At 35.8% G+C, this 23214-nt stretch overlaps 1 protein-coding gene across 5 annotated transcripts in view; it reads left to right on the forward strand.

Annotated features, from left to right (window-relative positions):
• RALYL (RALY RNA binding protein like) overlaps nucleotides 1–23214 on the forward strand; it is a 727077-nt gene that overhangs the window by 93835 nt on the left and 610028 nt on the right. The window contains exons 2-3 of one of the 5 annotated variants that reach the window (XM_037802768.1): nucleotides 16564–16653; nucleotides 18495–18536. The exons of the other annotated variants lie outside the window; for them this stretch is intronic. The gene's annotated coding sequence lies outside the window, so the exon portion shown is untranslated. The remainder of the gene's footprint in view (nucleotides 1–16563; nucleotides 16654–18494; nucleotides 18537–23214) is intronic. 5 annotated transcript variants of the gene reach the window in all.

The following is a 23214-nucleotide window of genomic DNA, read 5'->3' on the forward strand; positions in this document are numbered from 1 at the left end:
ATAATTATTGATAAAGCAGATTTCAATAAATTAATGAGTAAATTAAATGATACGAATTTTTTTCCCCCTGAACCTATATCCTCATCTCTTTCAAACTGTGAATCTTTGGCCTACCTGGAAAAAAAGGCAGGGGAGAGGTGAATTATTACTTAAAGACTATTTTTTTTTTTTAGCTACACAAAGAGTCAGCCAAGGTTCTACAAGGGCCTGGTTACTTATTTGTTTTGTCATTTTTGTTGAGTTTTGGTATTGGTCAATGGAGAAGGCTGGGTTAATTGTTGAGGACTCAACATCCAAGTAAGAGGTAAAAATAAAATGGTTGTGGGTATAACATCAGGTCAATGTGCACAGGTCACCCAGACTTTATGACTTGGATCAAATACAGGTTGGAGAATTAGATATTTTTTTTTGAAAGATCACAAAATTGAGGTGAACAAAAATACAAATGAAATTAGCAAAAAGGAGCATGGCATCCAAGGTTAAGGAAAAAGTTCACAAGACCACCCTCAGTCTGACACCAATTGCAAGTTTAGGGATCCCTAAGACCAACCTCAAGTTCAGTAATTCCCTAGAAAGGATCAAAGAGCACATTGAATGCTATTATATTCACAGTTATGGTTTATTACAGTGAAAGAACACAGAATAAAATCAGCCAAGGGATGAGGTGCATGAGGCAGAATCCAGGAAATTTCTGAATGCTGAGCTTCCACTTCTCATTTCCCAGTGGAGTCACTGACAGTATTTCTTTCTTGCAACAGTATATGACAGTAGGCACAGAGTATTGCCAACCAGGCAAATTCACCAGAGCCTTCATGTCCAGAGTTTATATTGAGGTTCTCTCATGTAGACATGGTCAACTGCCCATATGACTGACATTGGTCTCCAACCCCTCCCAGATTGAGTTGATATCATGTGACCCATAGCCCCCACCATAAATCACATTGTTAATCTTTCTGGTATGATACAAAGTCCCCAGGTAAACAGAGACACTATTAACAGTCAAGACATCCCAGGGGCTTAGAGATTACCTTCTAGGAACTGAAGGAAAGGCACGGCCTCTGTTGGAGCAAGGTTGTGTTTTTTAACTACACACTTTCTCTCTCTGTTTGCCATGGCTCTATAATAAGATAATCCCCATAGAAGTGTGGCAAAGAGCAATTGGAAGTGGAACTACACATATTCTAGCTAATTCCTTTTTGGAAAAAGGTTTAGAGAAGTAATTTGGAAGAATTTGTGCCAGAAAGAATAAGATAATGATATATAAAATTTGAGTTAGGTATATAAGAAATAACCTGAGCCTGACACTGTGTATTCTCCCTGGGCACTTGATAACTTCTTGCTTTTTCTCTTGACTCTAATCAAGTCACTGTAGGTAAATATCAAGTATTTCTATACCCATGTTGTCTTCCTGTTCTACTTGTTAGCATCACTACCTAGAAGGAATCATAGAAGAAGAAAAGCAGAATTCTCTCATTTTTTTTAAGTCTCATTAGGTAAAAATCTTTTTTTCTTGTGCTCTCTCTTTGCACTTGGCATGCTCCTTTGAGGATGCCTGTAGAGGTGGCATCTGTCTTATGACTATTATGTAATGAAAATGAGGAGGAAAATCCAATATGATGTTGCAAATGACAAAAGAGTCTAGGTCCTACTTTAATCACTGAAAACTATGGAATCAGTCATGATCTGAGTGATTTAAAATATTCTCAAGATTTAGGACGTAGTAAATTGGATTTGCTATAACTTGCAGCCAAAAGCACCCCTTACAGATTTTTTGCCTTAAACAAGAGAAGGAGGAGCAGCCCACCCAGGGAACTCAAAATTTCCTCAGAGTTGGAGACTTAGAGTATATATGATGTCACATAATTCCTACTGCCAGTAAAATGACTGATAAATATTGAGAAATGAATGAGTAAATGTTGTCATGGAATAATGATGGAGACTGATTATATTTATTAAATGGAGTGTTACTCCAGACCAGTTAAAAACGTTAAAGAAATAGCAAGGCAGCAAATTAAAGAAATTAATTAAAATTCAATATCTTTCTGTAATACACACTGTGTATTTGTTGTTAGTCTACACTCAAAAAAAACCACAACAAATCAAATAAGTAGAAATAGATAATTGACCAAGTTGGATTTAAAGAATTATTCCTATGTTATTGCTATATTATAATAAAATGTGGAAAAAGAAAATTTGTGATAAAAAGCAACTCATTCAATGATAGACAAAGTCTTTTCTTTTCCCCTAATAGCTGGTGTGAAAATATCTTACTTAGTGATACTATTTTCTCCAATTTTCCAATATGTAAAAGGTTAGTTATTTTCAGAAAGTCAAGCAGTAATGCAGAAAATTGCTCTGTTTGAACAATTGTTTTTTTAGCTTCTAAATTCATCTGTAGTTCAACATTAGAGAAATGTATAATGTTAAGCTGTATAAAATTCATTCTTATTCTCTTATCGTGGTGACAATGGTGATTTGTTAAATAAACCAGTGCATTTCTAGCAAAATGCAATGTTTATATTGTGAAATAAGTCACTTAGAAATATTTAAGGACCCATTATGTAGCCTTCAATTTTTCTTGTTTATATGTTTTTTGGCACTCCATAGGAGGTCATTAAGGAAGAGCTCTGCAGGAATATGGAGAGATTTTCAATGCAGAGGATTTGCAGACCATTTTAACCTTGTCACAGTCAGGTTACGCATCCCCTAGAGATGTCTGAATTATGGAAGGCTGTGAAGTCATTAGAGGAAAGAGGCCTGGATTAAATCTCATTTGGCTGAGACCCTTTATGTACCCGGTGGTGGTGAAAAGATAGTTCAGACCAAGCTCTTTCTTTCTAACCAGTATTTTTTCCATTATCTTGAAATATCTACTTTGAATTATATTAATTGCACTGAAGGATATAATCATTTAGAAACCTAAAATTAGTGTCATTGCTAATGCTAGGAGCATGTTTAATACAAGGCTTGCTTGGGTGCCTGTATTTAAACTGAAATATGCAAGGGAATTCCATTCTTCTGTGAGAAAAAAAAAAATGAAATAAAAGGAATAGAGAGTTTGAGGAGAGGAGAGGAGAGAAGACAAGAGAAGAGAAATATAATTGTATATGGTGTTGGAAAACAAAAGCTTAATAAGTTCATTTGTTTTTTTCATTCAAGTACATTAATTTAGTCTCTGTGAGGGTCCCAAGATACTATACTAATTCCTCACATGACTTTATAATGTACCTCTCATGAGGTAGGAAATTTTCACCAAACCTGTAATACTTATGATCACTACAGTGATGCATTTCAGTGCTACAATTAAAAAAATATTCTTATTAGATTTTGAAGTCATTGAAAGTAAACATTTCAGTATACATTACAGAGAGTAGAAAATATGCTTTGTGATTTGATAATACCATTAAGTAACAATGCATAAAAAGCTAATTTTTAGATAACAATTATTATTAAGATTTGTATTTCCTGCTCAGACTTTTTAAAGCTACTTGGCCTAAGAGAAGACATACTATTAGGGAATAGTTAAAGAATAAGCAAAAATAGAGTATATAATGTGATAGATGATCACAAATGCTCTCAAGCAGAAAAGGGTTAGGAGGAGTGCTGGGATGGAGGCATTGCAGTTTTGAAGGAGTTACTGAGAAGGTGCTCTTGTGATAAAGATCTGAAAGAGGTGAGGAAATGGGTCATATGGGTATCTTGAGAGGATGATTCTAAACACTGGGAACAGCAAACGTAAAGGCCGTGAGTAAGAGCTTGCCTAACTGGGTGGCAGAATAGCAAGGAAATTAGTGTGACTGATGTGGACTAAGCAAGGGAAAACAGTGTTAGGAAATGAAGTCAGATAGAATAGTAGAGGCAATTGTAGGCAATGTTGAGATCTTTGCCATTTACTGAGTGGGAAAGGAAGTCATTGGAGGCTTTTGCGTTAGATTTGACTTAAATTTTAAAAGGATATTTCTGGGTTCCATGTTAATGGAAGCAGTGAGATCACTGAGCAGACTTTTGTAATAATACTCATGAGAAATGATAGTAGTTTAGACCACAATGTGGATGTGACAAGTGATCAAATTCTGCTTATACATCGAAGGCTTAACTGGAAGGATTTGCTGATGACTGAATTCATTGTATGAGAGAAAGAGAAGTCACAGATGACTTCGAAGGTTGATGAGGTTGATGACTTCGAGGTTTTTGACTTGAATAGCAGCAAGGATGGAATTGTCATCAGTTGGCATCAGTATGTCTTTTTCTCTGGCAATGTTTAGTTATGTGCAGGCAGAAACAAAGATGAGAGTTAGATATAACCACGATTGATGTTTCATCATTTCAATACAATGAGATGCAAGAGGTGTTTAACAAGTTCAGTATATATACAAACGGGTTGTCATTAGGATGGACCAAATAAGTTAATCTTGAAACATAAAGTGAGAATTTAATGGGGATAGAGGTTGGATGTGGTAGAGTGGAGATAATATCATGGAAAAGAAAAGGTCAAGAAACGGTGAAACCAACTTACTGGAAAGATCATTGAAATCACTTAAAATTATAATTGAGTTAGTGTTGGAGAGAATGTCAATAAGCCAAGAGCTGGAAATTTCAAAGAAGGAGGGGATTTGACCAGGAGGGTTCAGAGGTAGAAAAGATTACAATCTTTTCTTTGTAATCTTTGTAAAGATTTTTTGTAAAAAGATTACAAGAGATTAGAAAGAGAAGATTTTAGGAAGAATGGAGGGAAATGGTTTGCAAGGGTCAAAGAAAAACAACCAATTGTTTCAAGGTTTGTGGGAGAGAAAACAGCCGCCTCAATAGGACTAAAAGAGAAGCACTGTCATCAGGGGAGATCCAGGATTTAGTTAGAATAGGGAACTTTCAGAGAAGAGGGTGACTGAGTATGATACAGTGAGTTATGTATCCCAGAAAAAAATATGCTCTTAATCTTAATCTTCATTCCTGTGGATATGAGTCCATTGTAAATGGGATCTCTTAAAGACGCACTTTTAGTGTGGAGCAACTGAATGAGATTGCTCCACACCTTCAGACTACTGGAGTCTTTTATAAGCAGAAGAAATTCAGACAGAAAGCGAGAAAGCCCTGAGGAGGAGCCAGAAGCCAGAAGCATGGAACCGGGAAGAGAAAGGAGAGGACATCACCATGTGATGGGAAGGCCTAGGAATCCAAGGACTGCCGGCCAGCCAGGATGCGACTAACCCTGGGAGGAAGCAAGCCTTCTGGTTTCTAAACCATGAGCTGCTAAATTTCTGTTGTTTAAGCCAAAACCAGTCTGTGGCATTTGAGACAGAAGCCTAGCAAAATGAAGATAGTGGATAAATAATTTTTGCTGAGAAAATGTGTTGGTTGTGGAATGGTGCATTCTAGAAGATGTGGGAGAAAGTTTCAGGAATTGGGAAGGATAAGAAATAGAATCAAAAGGGTGATGTAGAGAACTCTAAGGGATTTTTGTTGGGGTTGAGAGATGACCTGGTGTCCTGGTCTTGTAATAAATGATGTACTGGTTCCTCCACATGGTTCCGTGCTTACTGAATTCAAATAAAGTTACTATCAGATCTTAGTTATTATGGAACTATACAAAGCAAAAACTGACTGTGTTCTGAAAAAAAAAGGGGGGGGGGATGTTGAGATTAAGCTGGCTCTAGTGGGCAAATAAAGCCCTCAAGCTGCATCTGAGCCTGATGCAGTAAGAGGTAGTTGCATTGGAATTCAGTCCAGTGTGCGTGTGGATGTGGCAAGCAATGAAGGATGTATGCATGGTGCCAAGATATTAGTTATAGCGGTGGTTCTCCAATTTTTCTGCACACTAGAATCGTCTAGGAGCTTCAGAATCTCTGTATGACCAGCTTTGCCCAATAATTAGAATCTATAAGGGTTGAACCCAGGCATCCGTGTATTTTTGAATTCTCCAAGTTGATTCCAATGAGCAGCCAAATTTGAAGACCAGTGTGCTACACTATCTCTTAATCCTGTGATAGTCAAATCATTTAAAGCATCTGTCATGTCCTCACTGCTGATCTTCTCTTCTTCACTTGTTATCTGTTAAAACTGTGACAGGCTTCATTTTTCAATGGCTTAGCTTGTTATATAAATAGTTGCAGAACGTCACATTCATCAATTACATGGAATTCCGCATTTATGGAAGATTTGTAATGTCACATCGCATACATTTTGCACTTGATTTGCATATTTTTGGTCTTCCTGCATTTTGTTGTCCTGTATGAAACCATAATTAGCCAACAAAAATGTTGACCTCAAGAATGGAGAAAGATTCAAGAATGGAGATAGATATTTTCATTTTACAATTTCTTTGCTTGCTTACCTAAAAACTGTGTGAAGATTTGTAAAAGGAAAAAAATATTCTCTGATGTATTTTATTTGTTTCATAATTCATAATTACATAATTTATTTAAGTAATTTGTGTCATTCAACATTTAATATTTTTGCTATCATAAATCATTAATACTTTAATGCATACCTTTTATGCATATCTCTCATTATTTCTCTGGAAAAATTGTGAATTGCTAGGTGAGTGCAAGAATGCTTTTAAAACATTTGATTCATATCAGAAAATTGTCTTCAGAATTTTTTTTTTAATTTCTACCCTCACTAGTATGATATGAGTGTTTCAATTTTCCTGTGTGCATGCCAACATGGGATTGTTAAGAGACTATTTCCAGCTTTTATTTTTACTTTGACCAATTTGTAAGTGAAGAATGGAATAGCACAGTTTCAATCACCAAAGACATTGAATGTTTAAAAAAATTCTCCATTTGTAACTCCTTTGTTGGGAATTGCCATTTCATGAAGCTTTTTATTTTTCTTTTTTAAAGAAAACTCCACATTATCCTGCGTAATCGGTCAGAAATGTAGTACTAAGATCTAGGTATTGGTTTTGCCCTGTAAATTTCAACCTCCATTTCCACTGGTATCCTTAGTTATGAACATGAATGGCTGGACTAAGACATTTTTTCTAGCTTAAGGGTGTTTTCTTTTCATTTTGGCTTTAGGCAAAAGGAATGGCTTTGTTTTGGCTTTAATCAAATGTTAGATACTGATATTTCTGTTAACATTGAAGATGTTGGAGGAAAAATGGAGAGAGAGATATTTCACAGTATAAGTCACGTGACAAGCTAAACTATGACCAGGGAAAAACCAGCCTCCCTTCATGGGGCTGCCCATCCCTCATTTAGCAACCACCCACCCAACACTCCAGCACCCAAGATATGTATCTTACAAGTTTCAATTGTTATAGTAAACATTTTTGGATGTAACACTTCCATAGTTACCTCTCATTTACATACTTAGGCCTTTTTAAGAATCTCCATCTTTACATATTCCCCAAATTCAGAAAACTTCAGTATTTCTTAGAAAGAGCCATATGTCACTGGAGAAAAGTAGTATGTTGAAATATAATTCTACTTTTGGTATCTTTCAGGTATTTTTCTCTCATATTTATTACTTTTGTTTTCTTCTTTAAAATAATTAGTGAATTGATTGCTTATTCTGAAACACACTGTTCTTTGGGGTTTAAATACTGACATTAAACTCTAAGCTCATTGTAGAAGAATCAGTCACACAAGCATGTAATTTCAGTGCAGTGTGAAAGTTCAATGCAGGCTTCAACAAAGATATAAACAATGTGAAATAAGCCCAAGGGAAGCAGAGAGGTGAGAACTAAAGTTTACTGAGTGCCACTTCTAATGGCCAAGCACTGAGACAAGTCCAGTCTCATTTAAATAAGGAGGACTTATTAACTGAAAGATCTGAGGGAAACACTATATTTAATTTTGCATTTAATTTTGCATTCTGAGAGTTTACCATAGGAACTGGCACGTAGTAGGCATTAAATAAATTTTTGAGTAGAAATGAAGAGAACTTTGGTAAGCAAGGGACATTTGAGCAGGTCTCAATGCATAGAATAAATGGGTATTTTTTATCTTTAAAATTCCTTAAACTAGTACATAACTTTTCATAATTTATGGGTGTTAAATATATCGCATGAATTAGATTTCTGTTCTCTAATAAATATTAATTATCAAAATGTTGATTTTAAATCATTGCTAGAGAGCTAAATTTGACATTTTAATGACTGATTAATAACATGACTTTATTGCTGACTGAGAATAATTAAAACTAGTAAAATATTTTGTGATATATATGAATGATGAAAATCTGCTTACTGTAGATATAATAGGCATTCAGTTTCAGGAAAGCTTCTCATTTGAATGGGGTGGGCTTCCCTTTATAGAAATGATAATGTGGTCTTGATTCATAACCAATAAAATGGCATTAAATCCTTGTTAGAGCCTCAGTGAAGCTAATTAAGAATAAATTTTGCCTTCTTTTATGAGTTATTGGTAACTTAGGAGAGTATATCATTTCAAATTTCCGATGGTTCAATTCCAAGAAGTAAATAAAATAAAATTACAAATATTTATTATTTACATTGTCAAATAAAAAACAAATCTGGTCTTGGTAAGGAGAGACTTGATTTGCAAGGATCGTTGCAGGTGGGGGAAGGCACTGTTGCCACACTGGGAGGGCTATTGCAGTGGGGGAACATTCTGACCATGAGGTTAGCAAGTGTCTCGAGGGTTAGGCAAAAAGAGTTTTTGTTTTCTGGAAAGGAGTAAACAGAAGGAACCAGATGTGGGGAAATGGGATCGAAGGATATATCGTGGGATAGGATAGTAGATGAGACAATGTTTAATCCTGAGACCACTCTATTTTCCCAGAGGAGTTGTTTAGGAGGGGCTATACTTAGATCAGACTGAGTATGGGCCAAAGTTCAGGGGCCTACGGAAAAAGAAAATCTTAACCAAAGTTTGGTTAATAAGCATTTTGTTCAGATGAACCATGGACAAAACAATTCAGCTGATCATTTTTGAGGTGAAGAATGGAAATTTAGAGGGCCTATGTCTGGGACTCTCTTAGATAAACAAGAAAAGCATGCATGAGTCTTAAATAAGTCAGATGGGGAAGGGAACTAGTTCTTTGCAGTGTTGCCAAACCGTCACTGTCCAATGTGCATAAAAGCCAATTTATGACACTGGGGTTTCAAGACAGAAAGTTTATTACAGAACACTGTATAAGGAAACAGGAGGCAAAAAGCTTGAGATCTCCCAAAGTCAAAAGGGTTTAGAGTTTTCATGGGGTTTAGACAAAGGGGTGCAGATATTGATTGATGGGTTATGGTTATTTGGAAGTGTGTATGGGCAGGGGGCCTGAAGACTGACAAGAGCTGGTAAGCATTAAGTTACAGTTTACAGCAGTGTTGTAAATAGTTTAATTATCATAAGGTAACAAGCAAAGAGACTAAGATAAACAAACAGATGATAAGATCTGACAGAAAGCCAGCTGGGGCAGATAGATTGTTACCTGTGACTGCAGTGTTGTAAATAGTTCACTGTAACATAAGATAATAAGTAAAGAAATGGAAATAAGCGAAACAAGAAGACTGTAAGCAAGGGGCTGTAAATAAGAGACAAGCATTTAGTTTACAGCAATGTTATAAATCCCTCTGTTAACATAAATTACAATAATAAGTAAATTTGCAGTACTCAGCTGTTACAATATCTCCACAAACCGTTTTTTCCTGCCCATGGTTTCAGCAGTACACTGTTTTCTGGAACACAAAGAATGGGGCAATTTCTTAACCTTTGCTGTTTTCCAGGATCACAGAGCTCTGGTAGAGTTCAACATTGTCAGTACACATAACATATATGTTATAACTTATGTGGAATATACACATATATATGTGGAATACATGCACTTGCATATAATCATTCCAGATTTCAATTTGATCTACCCCAGAACCCCAAGTTACAGATGGGTACTGTAACTGAGAGTTAAGAATTAACAAATCATTATGATGACTGAATCATTATATACATGATTTTCTTCCTTTCTCATATACTGTAAAATGACCAAAGGAAAGTGCCTGAGGTTGCTGAACTTTGGCCTTGATCTTTGATAATGATTGTATAACCATATAGTCTTTATCTTGTGATTGTAAAAACCTTGTGACTGGCCCCACTTGTACCCCTTTGTCCTGTTTTTTTGTGTCTTACGATCACAAAAGACAGACCCTAATGTTTATTAATGAAGGAATTTGAGTCAGCCCAGAACTAATCCACCCCAATTCCTAACTATCTTGCTAGCCAAAGTGGATCTAACCAAAATTGGCCTGCCTGACATGCGCAGTAGCTTAAACTTTAACCTGTAAGTGACCTATACCTCATTATAATGCTAAAAATTAAACCCAGCATCATATTAAGGTCTCCATTTTCTTACATATGTTCTATGATTAAGAATGTAATCAGTGTGTGCATGCTCAGTAATTAGATCATCTCTAACTTCGTCATCTCCAGCCATTGTACTCATTATCCTAAAACCTGCCCATGTTTTGATAGTATAAAACTATCAGAGTTACTGCACTTCAGGGAGACAGATTTTTAGGGTAATATGCCTTCTAATCGTCTGCTTCACACCTAGCAATAAACTCTTTCACTCTTTGAAACCCTGGTGTCTCAAGAATTGGTCATTTAAGCACATTGGTCAGAGAACCCACTGATCAGCATCAGTACTATTCTCATATTGCTCATTTGAAATTTGAGTCTCACAGGTTTGTCCTGGGTTCTTACCAACATGGAATTATTTAAAGCAAACACTAGGTTAAAAGAATATCAAGAAGCCTAGCCTAAAACTATGCTGGAATAGCATCTCATCCATTCCCCCCCTTTCCACATCTTGTTCCTTTCTTTTGAATACCAGTAGGGCTAATAAATTTCTTAAAAATTTTCTTCAATATTATATATTTACCTACTATGATAACAGAAGAAAATGAAAAGACTAAGTTGAAAGAAACTACTTCTAAATTTAAAATGCAACACAAAGAATTGATTATAAATACTAACAAAATCAACTTTAAGTGAAAATTGAAAGAGAAATTTGAAAAAAAAAAGGGGGGGGGAAGGAAAGAAAAAAGAAAACAGAAACCTGATTGTGAGTCTCTATTAGTTAACATTTATATGGCTACAATTACAAAATCATTTGTCACCTAAATGCCAATTACCTGGGTTGTCCCCAAATCCTGTAACCTTGTGAGGTTATTCTTCCTTTATATATAACTAAAATTTAGTATGTTTCCATCCCAAATGTTATGGAAAAGCCAGCATTTGCCCCACAGTATCTATAGGATCACTTAGGATCTATATTTCTCCCAATTACCTCTTGGCCTGGTTTCACATTTCCACTGAATTCTCAGTCTTCTAGTGTCTTTTCTCTGTCCTTTGTCGACTCAAGCACCTTCATCTTTTCTCTTTGACTCTACAAATCAATCATGATCAAAAAGCTTTTGAAATTAGCACAGTTTTTCTAAAGCACTGTGGGTAGCACAACATAGAAAACAATAGCAAATTAAGTGTTGGAAAACCTTGCTCTTAACAGTCTCTCAGTTATTGCCAACCTTGGAACTTCTTAGGTGATCGCATTTGTCATCAGGCAAAAAAATGCCCCTTGCCTACACCTTTCATGATAACTGCTGAGAGTCAAGATCTTACCCCCAGAAATTGAAGTCCTCCTTACCACTTCTTCTTCTTGCTCTCCTCTATTCTAAATTTATCTGCATTTTATTATGCATGAAATTCATTCTTCTATTTTTCAGGTTGGAGCAAGTTCTGGGAACTTGACTTTTTATAACCCCCAAATCTGTAACATTATTTTTCTGAGCAGTTAGCCAATCAGAAGAAAAATAATGTTCCTCTTTTGGAAGGCAGAAGCTACTATATGCTTCTCTCCTCCCTGGATAAAACCTAGTCTTTTTACCCTCTCCTCTTGATATTAGAGAATTTTTTATAGTCCTTTACATTCTACCTTTAAATTTTATTTTGATGCCTGGTTCAAAATGAGACACTTGGAAATGTTACTGACATTTTAGAAGAGTTTAGGAGATAATGAAATTGACCATTTAGCATTATTTTAAGTGGGGCTGAAGGAAATTGTGATTATCTAAACATATTATAACCAGGTGGTAAACTAAAGAATGAGAAATGAGAGAAGGAGAAGAGAGTTATTTAAAAAAGAATGGCAGGATTTGAGGATGAATTTTAAATGTGGACTAGATTATGTAGTCCAGGAATGCTTGCTCATTGGTGTCCTCAGTTTCATTTGCAGCTATCAAGAGTATCCAGAGCTCAACTGTCACTTAAATTCTTGGCTGGGTAGGGAGCTCACTAATTTCTGTTAAAAGCTTGGCTGAAAAATTACTATTTCTGAAGAATATGTTGCCAATTCATTCTTCTAAAAGCTCCTCCTGCACTCTTGCTCTGTTGTCAAAGCAGGCTCCTGTTGAAAGCAGTGGAGATTAACAAGTGAGAACTAACAGAGGCCATTTAATCAGACCTCATATAGCAAGTCAGCCACAATTACTTGAGTTTGACAGAGACTCAAAAGCAGATAGTATAATCAGGAAGCATTATGGTAAAAAAAGGTGGAGAGGCTTCAGGTATACTTTGATTGGAAGATGTTAGCCTGGGAAATCTGGAGGCAGGCTAGTTAGAATGGGGTCATTTTGTGGGATTGGTTGGGGAGCATATTTGGCATTCTCTGGTTGGTCCTGAGTTGGAACAGTAGGGAGACCACAAAATAGGGAAGCTGACAGTCACTGACCAAGTCCTCAGGTTTCTGGACTGATTACAACAGAGGTTGTACTTTGGCTTCCTACTGGTTCTGCAGAGGTTGTTCTTTGGTCCTACCTGGTCACTCACTCTCCAAACATTAGTGACACATCCTGTTGATAAGACAAGATGAGTTTATTGCTTACCTGTGTAAGAGAGGACACCACCTTGCAAAGCTTTGGTACTGTCTTGAGGTGGGGAGAGCTAAAGTCAAAATTCACTGCAGATTGAAAGTTTCATCTAAGGTGGGTCTTTCAAATCTGGGGAGGGCTTGATTAGAATAGGGTAAGTTTAAAGATACAACAGTCCAAGGTTGATGGAAACAGCAAGGCAAGGATTTTGAGATGGAGGATACCACTGCCTGTTGATGTTTTCTAGAGGAAATGTTGGACTTTGGGGGAAGTTCCTGTAATGAACAATCAAACCATTTATTGGGCAGGAAGTTCCTGGACAAATAAATTCATTCTAATAAAGACAACAAGATGTTGTTTTGATTCTTATTGTATGGGCTGAGTGGGAGGTGGGGTGGGAGTGGGTGTAGATAGTTTTTGTTCTCACTGTTTACTAGGACTATATCCTCATTATTCTCTGGATACCATTGCCCTGCATTGAAGGATGCATGATATATGAAATAGCTTTAAATTTAAAGTCACATTTCCACAAATAAATTTGTTAGAATTGTTGATTACATTCCATTTCATAGCAATATTTCCAGCAAATAGGCATTGTACCTCCAGGTTTCTTATATAGGTCCAAGAATCCTGTGTCATATAGAACTTGACATTGTTTGGTCTTGCTGACTCTGGAAGGGATGCTCTCCCATCCAAAATTTGAAGCATGGTAGCATAAACTATTCTTTTATTCTGTAGCTGGTACCAGGAGACTCAGAGGTGATAGGGAAAAGCTCCTGTGGTGGGATTTGTCTGCAGCTCTGATGATGGGGGAGTAGTGCTGGCTGTGGCCAACAGTGATAATGTAAATATTGTCCCCAGGGAGGAAGTAAAGTGGGTGGCTCCAGAATGTTTATGAGTTGGGAATTAGGCATGAAGTTGTGTTTGCATGACAAGCATGTCCTCATTCTACTGTATATGTCTTTCAAGTAATTGGAGGGTGCTTTACCCACAAAACCATAATTTGGCATCTGCCACTGGCTGAATGTAATTATTCAAGGCAAAAGCATTTCCCTAGCAATAAATTCAGATCAGAGTTCAAAGCTAAAAGTTTCCTGAGCCACCAGGCTATTATCTTAGTGTGCACTTTCATATCACACACACACACATACATCTAAGGATACATTTTTCCTAGGGCTGTGACATTTACCATGTTAACCACATTTAACTTTCTCTTCCCTCAGAAATGTCCCGGGCTCCTTATACTAGTTATTCCATCCACCCTCAAGAACTCTGCCTGCACAAATATGACATGCTGAGTCACAAAAAAAGTCCTGTTTCACCTGTTCCCTAGGGCTGGAGACATCTTTTTCTGAGAGATACCACTCAAGTAACATGTAACAGAAATTAATTCTGCTCCAAGGTTACCCGGTTTGGCCTAAATAGAGAGTAATTGATAGTTTCTTTTGCTTAAAAAAAAACGATCAATCAGGCAAAGGGGATCACTCCATTATACAACTAGATGAATATGCAATGCTGATCAGCTAATTATTAGCTTTGATTCACTGCCTAAAGAATTTTAGATTTGTTGGCATTGTTGCTTTTCTGGATTAGATGTATATGTGATGGGAGGGCTGAATAAACATGTTTACAGATGACAGTTGAATTGCTCCTGGAAGAAATTGGAAGACTTTAAAATTAAAGTATTGTAAAATTAAGATTAAGAGAACACAGGTATTTCTTACTTGGTATGGTAGTACGATATTGTAAAAATGACTGTGAAAGAAGAAACAATGCAAAACAATCAATAATCAATGGAAGAAATTATGATTGCTATGTGACCTTTAAAAAGGTTTTTGTTAAAACATTAAAAACTCTTACTTTAAGTTGTTAATATATTAGAAAATGAAAAAGAAAGTAGTACACTGTATTTTAAAACATTAGAAATATTGAGAACTAAAGTATTTTATTTTTTAAAAAATGCTTTCTTCTTCTCATCATATAACTTATGATATGTGGTAAGCATCTCTTGTATGCCCTGGCAAATTATCATACTCCTTTCTACATTTGGATCAGCTGCCAACATCTTAACCATTGTGCTTTCAATATTGTCAGGTATCTCCGAAGGTTTCTTTAAGTTGTTTGCTGGCATCACTTGGTCTGGAACATCTTTATCCTTTTTGTCACAAGCTCTTTCTTCATTTATGACAATAAGTTCTCCCTCACTAAGTTTCTCTGGCTGTACATACAGAGTCTCTTGACAGGCAGCAGTGTAAACATCCCCACAGTCAGAATTTCTTCTATTCAGATTTCACTTCGAGCACTTTTCAATGCTTTGTGGCACTTCCAACTTTGTTGGCCAGTGATTATCCATTTTTGCAAAATGGTTTCATCACAGGGAGACAAGGAGGCAATACAAATACATACTTTGCTGTCTGTGCATGAACTGAATAACAGATGTATAGAGACTAATCACCAAAAAGAAAGGCTATGGAAGAAATGATGTGATTTGCAACTAATCATGATGCACTTTTATTATTTACATAGCAGATCTAGTAGCGAAGTTCGTTCTTTATGAAATTACTTAGAGTTGATATAATGTGGTAATTGAAATTTGAATTATATTGTGGGGCTACTGGTGTTATTTAAGTAACCTTTGGTAACTAAAATTTGAGCTTGTTAACTGCAAAGCAAGGACTGCCTGTAAACTGTAGGCTATAAGTAAGTGTATCAGTTGCTTATGTTTTATTGTATAATCAAAGGAAATAAATGCTGTTACCCAGAGTCTTGCTATAATGAAAGACACAACACACTAGTGGCCAAATGCAGATATAAGAACCTATTTATTTTAAATTGAAGGAAACCATGGAGAACAAAGAGTTGAGAATGGACAAAAAGAGGTCACTAATTTGATGGACCAGAGGAAGAAAAGCAAAGAAATCTGTTACAATTAGAACATGCCTTCTGATATATTTCTTAAAGAAAATTGGATTTTTAAAAGAATATATTATTTGGGAGCCAAGACATCACTACTGGTGCCACTACCTTGGCTTTTCAAGTGACTCTGAAAAGTGGTGAAATCTTAGAGTAAAGGTTTTTATGCTCTAGGGATAAGGCAGCATAGAAAGGAAAAAGACAATGACCCCTGCACATTCTTATGTTATGAATTTGCATACATTGTGCATATTTTGACTGGAATAGGTGGTAAGATTTTTAGCAGATTTTTTTTTCATAAACATAATTATCTAGTTACTTTGTAAGATAACTAGGGCTCCAAAATAGAAGACTAGTTAATCAGTTTGGAAAATGTGTCCTTTAATAATATAAATATTGCATATTTTTTTAGTTGAAAATTTAAAATTTACAGTAATGGGAACTAAAAATTTCCACCTTAATTATGAACTCAAAGTATACAAACAAATGAATGATATGATATGTACAAAACTTATCAAAATTATTCTATAGACTCTTGGGGTATTATCTAATATAATACTTGGAATTTGGAGTCATTGCTGGACTCTATCAAAGATTATCATGCAACTGAGACCTTGAGGGGACAGTCAGTCTGTTCCATCCTTCCCCTGGGTACAGGGTTTCTGTTTTTTAAGAAGCTTGCTATGTGGACCTTCTGATGCCTATTGAAACCTTTTTTCCATGAAACAGCTGCACATTGTATCAAGATAACAGTGATCATTGAAAATTCTTCCTTTTGTTGAGCTGAAATCTTGCTATCACCACTTCTTGGTCCTTGTTCTTTTCTCTAGAACACAATGACCCAACTCACTTGTTGAACAGAACAGTTCACCAGACACTCAGCGAGTGCCCCTGCCTCACCTCACTCTTCTTTTCTCCAGGTTTGTAGAGTGTTTGCCTTCTGATTTCTGCAAACCTTACAAGTTATTAGCTCCACTTTCTTACCTCTTTGTATTGTGCTCCGGAGAGTTTGCTTATTGATATGAAGGTTTTGTCCTTTTTGTATACCTGATTCCTTCTGTGCTGAAGAGCAAAAGGAACATCTTGGAGGCTGGAGGCTGGACTTCCTCCTGAGGTGAATGGAAAGCCATCTGAAGGTTCTGTATAGATATGCAGGTTTGCATTTTAAAAAAGATGTCTGTATAGCAGTTTAGAATGGTCTTGTGGAAGAGCAGTGAGGATCTGCAGGGAGATGTAATTATAAATTAGTGGAGGATATAGGAGAGAGGGAGGGAGAGTTAAAATTAACGTAGTATGTAAAATTTAAACAATGGATTATATTGACATGTGAAGCACTGAGGCAGGAAACTCAGCAGGTTAGCGTAACAAAATGGATTTTGGGTTCTGGGGTGGGGGCAGGCATTGATAGACTTGGACCGATTTTTTATGAATGGGATAGTGGGGGTAGGGTGTGAATACTGGAAAGAGGATGTTTTTCTTCCTAGGTCTTCTAGGGAGTATCAGGGATGACAGAGAAACCACATGCTGTCTGCTTCTTGACCCTGCCTCATGACCAGGTCAAAGCCTTAGAGAAAAAGAGGGCCGTAAATAAAAGCAAAATGTACTTTTCCATGCAGGACCAGGTTACGCTTCAGGTGCCAGCTGACAGTGTGTGGCCAGAGTGGGGATAGTGGTGTTCTCACCATTTCTGCACGAAAGAACATATGGCTGTGGCTCAATGAGAAGTGAAGTGGGCATGTTTGGAACACAGGAGACCAGACCTGAGCGAGGGGCCACCGTGTTCCGTAAAGAGCACTGGCAGGAGAGGCCCTGTGAGAAGCCCTCCAAGTGCCTTTGTCACAAGGTATATTCACAAGGAGGCTGGAGCAGAGCAGTAAGAAGTAAATGGTCAACAACTTATATTAGGTACCTGAAGGACTCCCAGAAATAATTGGGGAGACCTTGAGATGGAGAATCTTATGTCTTGTGGTTATGTAGGTAGGAGTCCATGGACCAGAGAATTTGAATATTAATACTAACATGGTTTCATTTCTACCGACAAGCTGTTGAGGACAGGACACATTCAGGATATATTTTCACTTATCATAATAAATTAAATAAGCCTCTGTATTTATGTCTTTCTCTCTCACTAGACTGATCTGACTGATGGCTGAGAGAGTGAAATATTGATGTTCCCAAATTTGTAAATAGCACAGCACCTGGCACATATTAGAAACAAAATAAACAAACTTTAGCTAAGTAAAAGAATAAGTGAATGAATGATAGCCAAAATATATTATTGTTAAATTACATTATTCCAGTGATTTGGAAAAATTGTTGTCTATTATTTACCTTGCTTAAAAATAAATTGTGAGTTAAAATTTAGAAGTAAAGAGCTACATTATAAATAGTACAAAGACATTGCCAGATAACATTGAATAGCCTTGCAGGTGTGTCCTTAATGAACTTTAAGATATAGCTTCCCCTGTAATTGCTGACAAGTGTGTTGTTGTAGGTTGAAGATCATGTGTGCTTATCAGAGGTACTATTGACTTATAGTTCTGTTTATTGATTACTTAATTAGTTTTCTAAGATAGCTAATCAGGGAGAGATGTAGGTATTCAGGAGTCTTTCATTAAACCATGCTAAGAAATTTAAAACAGAAATGTGTGACCTGAATCTAAAACTCAGTAATAGCAGAGCTCTAAGAGACCATAGGTATATGAAATACTTTATGTTGGGTGCCAGAGTTACAGTTTTGTATTTCCATTTTCCTTTTCAGAATATGGTCCATTGGCTGGAGAAGGATATCATGTGTATATAGGTATGGCTATATGGGTATTTTCATTTCCGTCTTCATTATAGAGTAGTAGAAGTAAATGTATATTTATATGCCCCATATATTTCAACTCTGACATTTTTTGTTTCAAATAGAAATTTATTTGTAAAATAAAAACTATTCATCTTTTTCATGTTTTGAAGGTATAATTTTTAATATAAATCAATTTGAATTTCTGTTAAAATATTTACAAATATAATGTTTTATTAGTGAAATCCTGTATCTAGCAATTCTTTAACTTCATTTACTATCTTTTACAAACTAAGTTGTTCCCTCTCTCTTTTATAATCAATTCAGAGCCATTAGCACTCTAATATCTTATTCTGAGCCATCCTATGCAAAATGAATTACCACTAATATTTTCCAATATATATAAAAATATGAATGACTTCTAATTTTCTACTTCCCTCACAAGCACACAAGTTTATAAAGAAAATTCTAGGATAATTTTGTCCCTTCTACATCTGTAAATTTTATTAGATTATTTGCCACCACATTTTTCTTAATATTAAATTGTATCACAATAAATTAGAATAATGGGATTGTGCAATAATGAAAGCGGAATGATATGTGATTAAACTGAGGTATGAACTATGAACACTGAGATAAGAACTTTACTCCAGAGAATTCCAGATGCCACATTTAGGTGCACTCATTAGACAGTTCCTGTTCTTGGAAAAGCCATGTGATAAAGGCTTTTATTATTGTCATTTATTTATTAGAAGTAATTTTCATATGACTTTTGGGAAACAGAAGTTACAGAGATGATTTGTGAAAAGTGTTTTCACCTAACAGAATGAGAAATTGAGGTGGAAAAAATGGAAGATAGTTTTTCTTCTGTTTTAAGTTTAAAACCTAGGTTATATATAAACTATTGAGTTAAAAAATGCCACTCATTCATTCATTCCTTCATCCAAGCATGTAATAACCAATATTGTTAAGCATATAATCTTTGCTCTCATGAAAATTGAATCAGAGAGCTTTATATTTCACTGTAAATTGTTTCATTTAAAAATTCTTAACATGAAGTAATAAGATTCATGTATACCTCTCATTCCTTCCTCTGATCATTTATCTAGTCATTCAGTTGATTTTTATTCAGCAATAGATGCTCTTTTACATAATATAAGAAAAATAATGTTCAGGAGTGGAGGAGATGAAAAACAGGGAGTTATTTAGAAAATATGAATAAACTTTAATTTAATGGAAATTATATAGGGGCAGCACTTAGGAAAAAGTCTGTATAGATTTAGTTGTATGAAATGTGAAAAAAAGGAATGGAAATTAGACTATTAACAAACACATTTAAAAAATGTATATGTTTTCCAACTTCCTTGAATTGAATCAGTTTATTTTCCATTATCTATAGATGACTTAGGAGCATAAATTGGATTCATAATGTATTATTTGCTATGTATAATTTATAAGAAAGTTTGTATTTCACCTTCTTACCCTTATCCCCATTCTTTCCCATTAATGGTAAGGAAACCAAACTGGCTAGAAATTGAATAGGATAATGATCATATATCCCAAGAAGTTACACAGTGTCCCTTATTTTGATGGTTCAACACCAGTGGGATGATTTGGATGGGGAACTGAAGGTAAATGAAAATATTAATGTGCAGTGAAGGAAGGCCTTCTACAATATTTGAGAAGAAAACTGAAGGAGCAGAGCATGTTGCTCCAATGTCCTAAGGCAAAGAAATTTTCAGAAAGTACTAACTTTTTTTAAAGACAAAAATTATTCTAACAATATTCAAAATAAATTCCTAGTTATCTTTATGCCAAATAGGGTTTTTAGGCAAATATTTTAGCTGGGATGAGGTTTTTGGGTAATCATATAAATGATAAAAAAGGAAAATTATTTTTTCTAAAGCTGGGTTTGGGTTCTCCTAGCTAGACTGTTTCTGAAACAGTGCCTACCCGACTAAGTGTTCTTAGATAATTTTCCAGCAAGTCTGCATCAGGATTGGGTATTGCAGTGGATATGATGGACCTCCTCCCTGACCCATTCTTCAAGGCCCTTGCACCCATCCCCAGCGGCTGGAGGACCTTAGTGTTAATTGCCTCCAACTTTAGCAAACTGCCCAAGCCAAGGTTCCTCCTCCTCTGGGGGCAGCCTGTAGTCACTGTCGGGCTGGTGCAGGGACACCAAGGCCTGGCCCCTTTGCCTCAGCTTGGGACAACTCGGATGGAATTCCCACTGCCTGCAGTGAAGCAGGCTTGGAAGTAGCAATGTGGCCCAAAGAATGTGAAGATTACAGGCCTTAACAAAGATGAACAACAAAGCCTTCTTGTAACTCTAGGTAGCTTGTTCCCCAAAGGTAGAATTCTGGTACTAAGTTCAGAAACAAGAAAACTGGGGAGGACACCTTAAACTACCTGAAGGGAACTTTCCCTGGTGTTAGCATGTGCATCATAGGGATAAGAAAAAAGCATGTTAAGCAATATAAAATCTTATAGTTCCTTCTACCTTGAGTATCTGTGTGTGTGTGTGTGTGTGTGTGTGTGTGTGTGTGCATGCATGCATTTGAGGAGTTCTGTTACAGTGTTTATGTGGGCAGGGGCTGGTGCAAGCAGCTGTAGCTTGAAGCTTCCTTCACAAGCAGCCGCTGTAACTTGAGGCCACCAGTGATTGGAGGACTCAAAATGGCAGATGTTGCTATGTGGGAGGAATAGTGGGAGGAATAGTGAACTTCTCTGAGTTAAGAACATGGAAATTCTATTTGGGAATTCTTCTGTGTGCTTATATGAAGAGTATCTTTGTCTTTCTTCCTTCTGTTTTGATTCAGTCACTTATATGTATAATTCACCTTGATCCATAATGTAATAACTCAATCTGTAAGCCCGCGGGAACAGATGTTTGTTTTAACACAAAGGGAAATGCAGACCTGTCAGCTATAATGAGTCTTCTCTGAGTTTCATGAGTCAGAGCTCAAACTGAGGATTAACCTGGATCAAGCAGAAAATAAAAGGGAGATTGGAAAGTTGTCCTTCCCTTCCCAATTCCAGTTTATATGTTTTCACTCTTCATAGCCAATTAAAAAAATAAAAGTACAACTATAAATAAATATATGAAATTAACTTCCTCTACTAAAATAGTATCAATTCAAAACAACATTCAGAACAAACATTCCTCCTTATTCTGAAAATTACTCAAGACTACAGGAAGAATAGAAAACAAGTTTCTAATTATATCTTTGGTGACAATAAGTAGGAAGTGCTGCCAAAAACATGGAGAGGGAGCAGAGGTGAATGAAGGAGGAAGAGGGGAAAAGATTTCCATAGCTGCACATCCCAGAAAACCAATCAAGTTCTCTTTTCAAAGTTACAGAGCACATTCTGAGACAGAGATTCAGATCCTGTGTTTGCAGAGGTAGAAATGGGATGCACTGGTTTGAATCAGGGACTTTTCAGAATATAGTTTATTTCCCAGAAGCAGAGGCCTCAAAGATAAATGAGCATACAACACAAAAACCGTATTTTCAGGAAGCAGTCTGTCTCTACAGCAGGGGAACTTGAATTGTATGTGGGGGGGGGGGGTGGGGGTGGGAATAGCTGCCTATCTCCTTCGGTTGGTAAGAAGCAAAGGCTAGTTGAACCTCCCACGAAACCCTGGGTCAGAAAAAAGCAATTCCACTCATCTTAGCATAACTCTGAGCTCTCCTCAATACACACCACATGCATTTCGATCATCCAGGAAAAACTCAATTTAAGGGATGATAAATCAGGTAGGAACCAACAATGTGTCTATATAAAGACTTTTAAAAAAAAAAAAAAAAAGAAAAGAGTGTGACCTTATACCTCAAAATGTTGACCTGAGAGCAAAAATTACTGATTTATATAAAGATGAACAGTTTATAATCCTAAAATATATATGAGAGAATGAAGTTATAGCAATTATAATAATAATCTGTATGCAAATAATATAGCACCAACATCCATAAAATGAAAATCTGTAGGAGATACAATGGAATAGAATAGAACCATATTATTAGTAGAAAGCATGAATTAATTAATGATAAACTAAACAAAGCTGAAAGCATACCAAAATAATATAATTAATTTAATTAGCAGTATCTCTATACTGCTATATCCTGAAAAGAACAAATATACCTTCTTTTTAGTATTGACAGAACATTCATTGGAATTGATAACACCGTGGATCATAAAGGCAGCCTCAATTAAGTAGCCAAAGTAGTAGTACAGAAATCAATCTGTAATAATAATGTACTAAAACAAGAAATTAACAACAAAGTTAAAAAGTAAAAATCCTACCTTTAGAAATTAAAAACTAAAAATACTATCTTCAAAATATTCTTAGAAAAAATAATCCTAAAATATTGTAGAATTTCTAGAAAATTAATATAAGGGAAATACTGAATATCCAAATTGTTGAGATAGAGGTAGTAGACCTCAGACTTAAATTTTCTAATTTAATATGAAATTAAAGGTGTCATTCATATCATCAAATCAGATGGATTATGCAATAAATTGTTTGGGATATTCTTGCGTCCACCTGGAAAAAAATTGGAACCATGTTATATAAAACCTTTGATTTTTTTTCAAGTTTCTAAATTGAGCAAAAAAATAGAAGATATTAACCAAGAAAAATATTAGATGACTACAATGATTATATATGTATGTGTATGTCTGCATTCAT

This window comes from Choloepus didactylus, chromosome 14, assembly GCF_015220235.1.
Source record: "Choloepus didactylus isolate mChoDid1 chromosome 14, mChoDid1.pri, whole genome shotgun sequence".
Taxonomy (NCBI): domain Eukaryota; kingdom Metazoa; phylum Chordata; class Mammalia; order Pilosa; family Megalonychidae; genus Choloepus; species Choloepus didactylus.